This window comes from Cyprinus carpio, chromosome B13, assembly GCF_018340385.1.
Source record: "Cyprinus carpio isolate SPL01 chromosome B13, ASM1834038v1, whole genome shotgun sequence".
NCBI classification, from domain to species: Eukaryota; Metazoa; Chordata; class Actinopteri; order Cypriniformes; family Cyprinidae; genus Cyprinus; species Cyprinus carpio.
In genome coordinates, this window is record NC_056609.1 from 20,310,441 (window position 1) to 20,316,574 (window position 6,134).

Here is a 6,134-nt window from a genome sequence, read left to right on the forward strand (position 1 = left end):
TAATTTAATTTGTTGATACATTTTATATTTAATATTTATAGACACAATTTATTTATGAATTTACTTTGTTAAAATATATTTAAATATGAATACATTTTATATTTGATGATTCAATAACAAATATTTTGTGTACATTGTGTATTTTATTTTTTAATTTTGTTTTTTTGTTTTTTCATTTTTTATTTAGAATTTATTTTATTTTTTTTTATTTTTTATTTTTTGTTATATTTGTTCATGAAACACAGTTATAGTTATTATGGTTATTTTTTTGAAATTTATATGTTATTTGAAAGCTGAATAAATAAGCTTTCCATTGATACGGTTTAGGATGGGACAATATTTGGCCAACTATTTGAAAATCTGGAATCTGAGGGTGCAACAAAATCAAAATATTGATATAATCACCTTTTAAGTTGTTCAAATGAAGTCCTTAGCAAGTTTTAATATATTTACGGTAGGAAATTTAAAAAATATCTTCATGGAACATGATCTTTACTTAAATTCCTAATGATTTTTGGCATAAAAGAAAAGCCAATAATTTTGACCCATACAATGTATTGTTGGCCATGGCCACAAATATACCTGTGCGACTTATGACTGGTTTTCTTGTATAAATGTACACTTAAATATAAATATAAAACACTTACATTTAAGTAATTAAATATGTATAAAATGCATTATGTAAATTTATCTTCCTGTCATTCCAATTCAGCTTCCTGTGGGATGTGACCAGTTCAGTAAAAAAAAATCACACTCATGAATTGAAAGGGAACCTGTTTTTCAGTTCTGAATTTTGCACAACCCTATCCAGCACGTTCCCAGACCTTATAAATTCTATCTTGATTTCTTGCATCTGTGTGTGTATGAAATTATACCGAGGTTCAGTCAAGCTGAAGTCACTCCACCTAAAGTCCATCCATCTTCTTGGCAGCCATCTGGTCATATTGTCTCAGAATGTAAGAGTTGAGAGCTTATCCACGAACACTAAGAACCCTTACAACAACCAGCTTTGAACTGAAGTGTGCTGTTCATTGACTGCTCGTGATTTTGTTCGCATGAACCGTGGCATCTCTGAAGGACTTCACAAAAACATGATTAATGGCCCAGAACACAGGATATTACAAGCAGCTTAAAAGGTATATCACAATAGACACTGTGGTACTCAGCATTACTAATGGCGTGCTTTGATACTGATGTTACACGGGGATATCCATCTTTGCAAAAGCCATCTGAGGCACCAGTCATCCTATCGACAAATTCAAACAGCATCTGTTAAATCACTTTGAAAGTCAGGCCTTGATAAAGTGCATCTAGACCTTAGGAAGAAGTGCATGTCAACAAAAAAACATTTGAACTAGCCAATCAGGATTGAAAAGGAAGTGTGGTTAAAAGAGCAACTGGAAAACCAATGGAAAATATCTGAATGTGAGAAAAAGGGTGCTTTGACTTTGAATGCAGCACTTAAATTGTCATTCGGCGGATCGTGAACTCTCCTTCTAAGAACAGGACAGAAATAAATATGAATGACTGCCTGACCAATGATGTCATCTGCTAGATTTATCCCTGCCAACTTAGATAACTGTACAGGAGCAAGTGTCCTTGAGACAAAGTGCTCAGAGAATGGGCCCCATGCATTAATGTCAGCAGCGGTGAGGTGGAGATGCTTAGGATGTCAAAAGACACTTGCAAATACTTTCTCTGAAAGCACTGGTCAAAGATCGTTGGGAAATAATTGACAGATGGCAGGGAAAAAAATCTGACACCCTATTGAGAAATATGTCACAGTGTTCCAATAATCAAAACAATGGGTTCTGTGAATTGACAGGGGGTGTCAATTGTCACACCTTCGGTTTAACCCAATTATATATGAGCTATAAATCACTGTCATACGTGACCACTATCCTCCTGAGGTGACAGTACACTTATGGACTTGTATAAAAAGGTCATTTTCTATATCTGATTTATAATTTGAATAGTGAACATGTTAATGAGTACAGGATAGTTAACTAAAACTAAACCTAAAACTATAAAAAATTGTCACTAGAAAAAAAAACAACCTGATAAACGTATAAAATAACATATAAAAACCTATAAAAAAGACTTTATTTAATAAAATTGAAACTAAAAACTTTAAACATGTATAAAAATATAAAAAATGACAAAACAACAAAGTTTCAAAAACTTTGACTACAGTTAAAATGAAAACAAAAAATAATAATAAAAAATAAAAATATTAATAAAAATAAAAATATTAATACCAAAATAACACTGAATGGGTGACAGATGTTGGATCATATGATTCACATATATGACATTCACACAACTTCTTCATACTAATAAAAATTTGCACTTGCGACATACACTGTATATTATGTTTATGTATTTCAATGTTTGCTTTCAATTACAATTATTCTTTACTATATTGAATTGAAATGTTTAAAGTGAAATGGGGGTGGTGATGGGGATGTCATAATTATTTTGAACAAGTATACAAAACAACTTTTCTATTCATTCTGCAAACAGTGATGTAGATTGTATTCTTCTGACAAATTAATTTATAGTTTCATTGCAAATTTATAAACTGCTTTAATTACTGTATAGAAAAGTTGTAGAACTCAAAATATGCCTATATTAAAAAAAATAATACCGCTTGTAATATTGAGCAATTTGCTTTGCTCCTGTCAGGAGAAGAAAAAATGACAAGCTGTAAAATCCCAGGCAGAGTATTTGCATATCTGCATATTTTAGGACATAAGTCATAGGGACATGCTGGAATTTTGTTGTGGTGGTGTGAGGCAGCGCAGCGTCATGCACTACTAGACGCACGCGGCGGCCTCCCCCCGGTCAGTCGAGTCGTGCAGCATTGGCTGAGGAGAGCAGAGGAGGCAGTAGATGCGCGCTGTGTCTCAGCACTGTTGGAAGAGTCATTGTTCCTTGACGTCACCACTCAGCCAAGCCTGGCGCTGCTGCTCTCAAACATGTCTTTGTTATTCAGAGCTTTCCATCGGCGACTCGCAAAATACGGAACGAGCTGTTCCTTTTATTCGCGGGAAGTAGGAGGACTCGCATGGGGGCGCGTTTGTTTGTGTTTGGGGAGGAGATTTCTATCAGATAACTTCTAACCGTTTAGATTTATAAGTGAAATACTAAAAATATGGATTTGTATAACGCATTATTATTATTATTACTATTATTATCATTATTATTAGCCTATGTGCGTGTTATAATAATATATCCTTATTATTTTCTAAAATACATATTTTTTGTTTTAGAAATGCAGAAAGGAAAAAAGTATGAGAGGATCAGATATAAAATTCAATATTAAAGTGTCTGCTAAATGCATAAATATAAACTTAATGCTCAATGTTCCCACAAAAACGGTCCTTTATTTATGTATATAATTGTTTATACAATGTTTACTCATAATTAGAGCTTGAAAAGAATGGTCACATTTTGCTGCAGTTCTTATTTACTTAATACACTAACAGATTAAAGAGTGCAAATAGTACATTATAACAATAATTGCACTTTACATATTTGATACATGTTATATCTTAAGTCATACTACTAAGTATTCATCAGTAACCTGCCTGGAAAGAAAGGCATTGTGGTCTCTGTGGTTTGGTGACAATGAAATAAAGCCAAACGACATGTTGTAGGAGTATTATTGGAACAGCAAACAACTGGCGCTCGCGTGTGAATCCAGTCCGTTCATCTGCGCGCGCCGCCTGGTGTCTTCCAAAGGCGCGAGCGCTTTAAGCGACTCTGGGACACATTTTGTCAGCAACCAGCAAGCATGGCTCTGTGGTAATAGAATAGCCCGTGTAATTTGACACTTCAACTTGCCATGCACTACGTTAGTTGATTCAGACAGTCACACTAACGAAACGCCGTGCGCTTTTCTCTCACTGTTTGTGAAGTGTGAGGAGAGAAAACAGATCGCAACTTCAAATCCAGGAGATTTTCGGCGCAGTGCTGTGATTGGACCTGAAAGTAAGTTGTGTTTGTGTTTTCCTATCATTTTCACACCTTGCTCGCTGGAAAGCTGTTTATGCATTGCATTGAAATGAATCTGTAGCCTCCGCGCTATCTCCAACCTCAGCTAACAATAGAGTCACTTAAAGTGTCGCTTAGATGTGTACACATGTATTTCTGCGCAGGAAACAATTGCACTAACTGAAACGCTGGCGATACGGCTTTGTGTTTTCGAAGCAAAGCACTACTGAGCAATTTTTCCTGGACAGTGGCGTTCAGAGGAACGCGGAATTTGGCTGAACAGGAGAAGCCCACCGTTTACATACCGTTCAGCGTATCGTTCTGGTGCGTTGCATTGTTCAGATGAAGAGGGCACTGTCATGCGGTGGACGGTTGGTTGGCACGCTTAGATGGGCACATTTGGATGGCTTGGTTGCTTGAATGCGATTTAAATTCGCCGGGTCTTTTTGATTAGGTGAAAAATATATTGTGTCTGCTTGATAAGTGATAGGTAACAAGGCTTTCAAGCATGTGCTGAAATGTGATGTTTCATGCTGTGCTCTAGTAACAGGACAACCGCGTTCGGAAGCGCGATGATACGTTGTAACCGCTTATACATTGTAACATCTCGATCTTGGAATCCGTGAATGCTTGAATGTAACATTGGAGCAGACTTTGAGGACACACGCAGTGTTGGGTACCAACTGACTATGTGGTCTGGATTTCGTAATAAGATTAGAAAAATCAAGTGTTTTTAATTAGAAACCATTGCATTTTTACATATAGGCTACTTAATTAGATGACAGTTGACTTGTGGATTGCATGATTACATATGGGTTATGTTAGATACCATGAAACGGCAATAAATTCATGTTTTATACATTTGTAATTTACCGATTGTGTCCCTGTAGCTGTAAAACATGCATCATACATGAAAAAATAAATTCAAGCAGATACATATTGTTGTGTAATGCAGTTATTGCTTTCAAAATATCAATGTTTACACGCTTGTTTATTTTACTGTTTAAGCTAACTTAATTTGCACTTGATACACTAATTTATGATTCCCTATTAAGCAAGACATAGTATAGAAATAAGCTGATAAAGCTGAGGTTAAAGTAAGTTTCTTGTTGCTTTTGTTTGTATTTTTATCAAAATTCAGAAGTGAACAGATTATGATTTAGTCATAAAATTTGTAATTGCATTAAGAGGTAATAGAGAACTACCCAACACAGCACAGTAGTTGTATTATTATTTATAATATTAGTTTTGTAAATGCATATTAGTTATTTATTTTTGATTAGTAAGTGAACAGTTTATTCATGAGGTTCTAACAGTTAGTAATTCTACAACTTTCAGCTTTGGTTAAGTAGATTGTATTTTACTACATGATGTTGAATGAAGCCTGGCATATACTTTATACTTTGTCATCTTATTGCTTTTTGATTTTGAAATGATTGATATTGAATTATTTTAAGCAACTCTATTGCCAAAAAAAAGCCTATAAACTACAAAAAGCCTATAAAGGTAGCCAAAGTTCTTGCTAGCAACAATTTAAGCTTACAGTAAATTGTCATTGTTTTCATGAACATAGGTTTTGTTTTCTCAAAAACAAAGACTAGAGTTCTAAGACTAGATTTTCTCTTTGGTGGACATGATGCTTGTTGAAAACAGAAACTTAATGTTTTCAGCATGATTCTTCAGCCAGAGCTGTCATTTGATGACAATTGCTTGGTCACCTCTCTAGTACAGTACAGTCACAGTCAATGTTTACATGGCTTTGTGAGTACTGATAATGTTAAAAACTTCCCCCTTATTTCAGGGTGGATTGCTCCTGGAGCAAAGGTGAAAGTACTGAGCTCTCGGCTCACTCGTTTTGAATTGTGGTGTTGGTTCATGTTAACATTATTGGAGGAGGTATGTTGTTAAGGCCAATTATTTTTAGCAAATGTTTTCAAAATGAACCCACGCATAAGACTGGAGTCTCATTTTGGTGAGTCTGCTGGGGGTGTATTTTAAAACACCACAGATTTACCCACCAGTGTGATGTCCCCTTCTATGAGTGGCTTAACTTGTATGAGTCAGGAATGGAGAATGTGTCTAGGAGAGGAGAGGAGAGGCGTTTATTTTCCTCCCTTCTTCAGACGGGGGCCCCAGGT

At 35.3% G+C, this 6,134-nt stretch overlaps 1 protein-coding gene across 9 annotated transcripts in view; it reads left to right on the forward strand.

Annotated features, from left to right (window-relative positions):
• The first annotated feature begins 3,700 nt into the window (after window positions 1-3,700).
• LOC109100672 (zinc finger MIZ domain-containing protein 1-like) overlaps window positions 3,701-6,134 on the forward strand; it is a 123,884-nt gene continuing 121,450 nt past the window's right edge. For 4 of the 9 annotated variants that reach the window (XM_042737179.1, XM_042737181.1, XM_042737183.1 and 1 more), the window contains exon 1: window positions 3,701-3,993. The gene's annotated coding sequence lies outside the window, so the exon portion shown is untranslated. The remainder of the gene's footprint in view (window positions 3,994-6,134) is intronic. The other 5 variants (XM_042737188.1, XM_042737185.1, XM_042737186.1 and 2 more) reach the window with 2 other exon arrangements.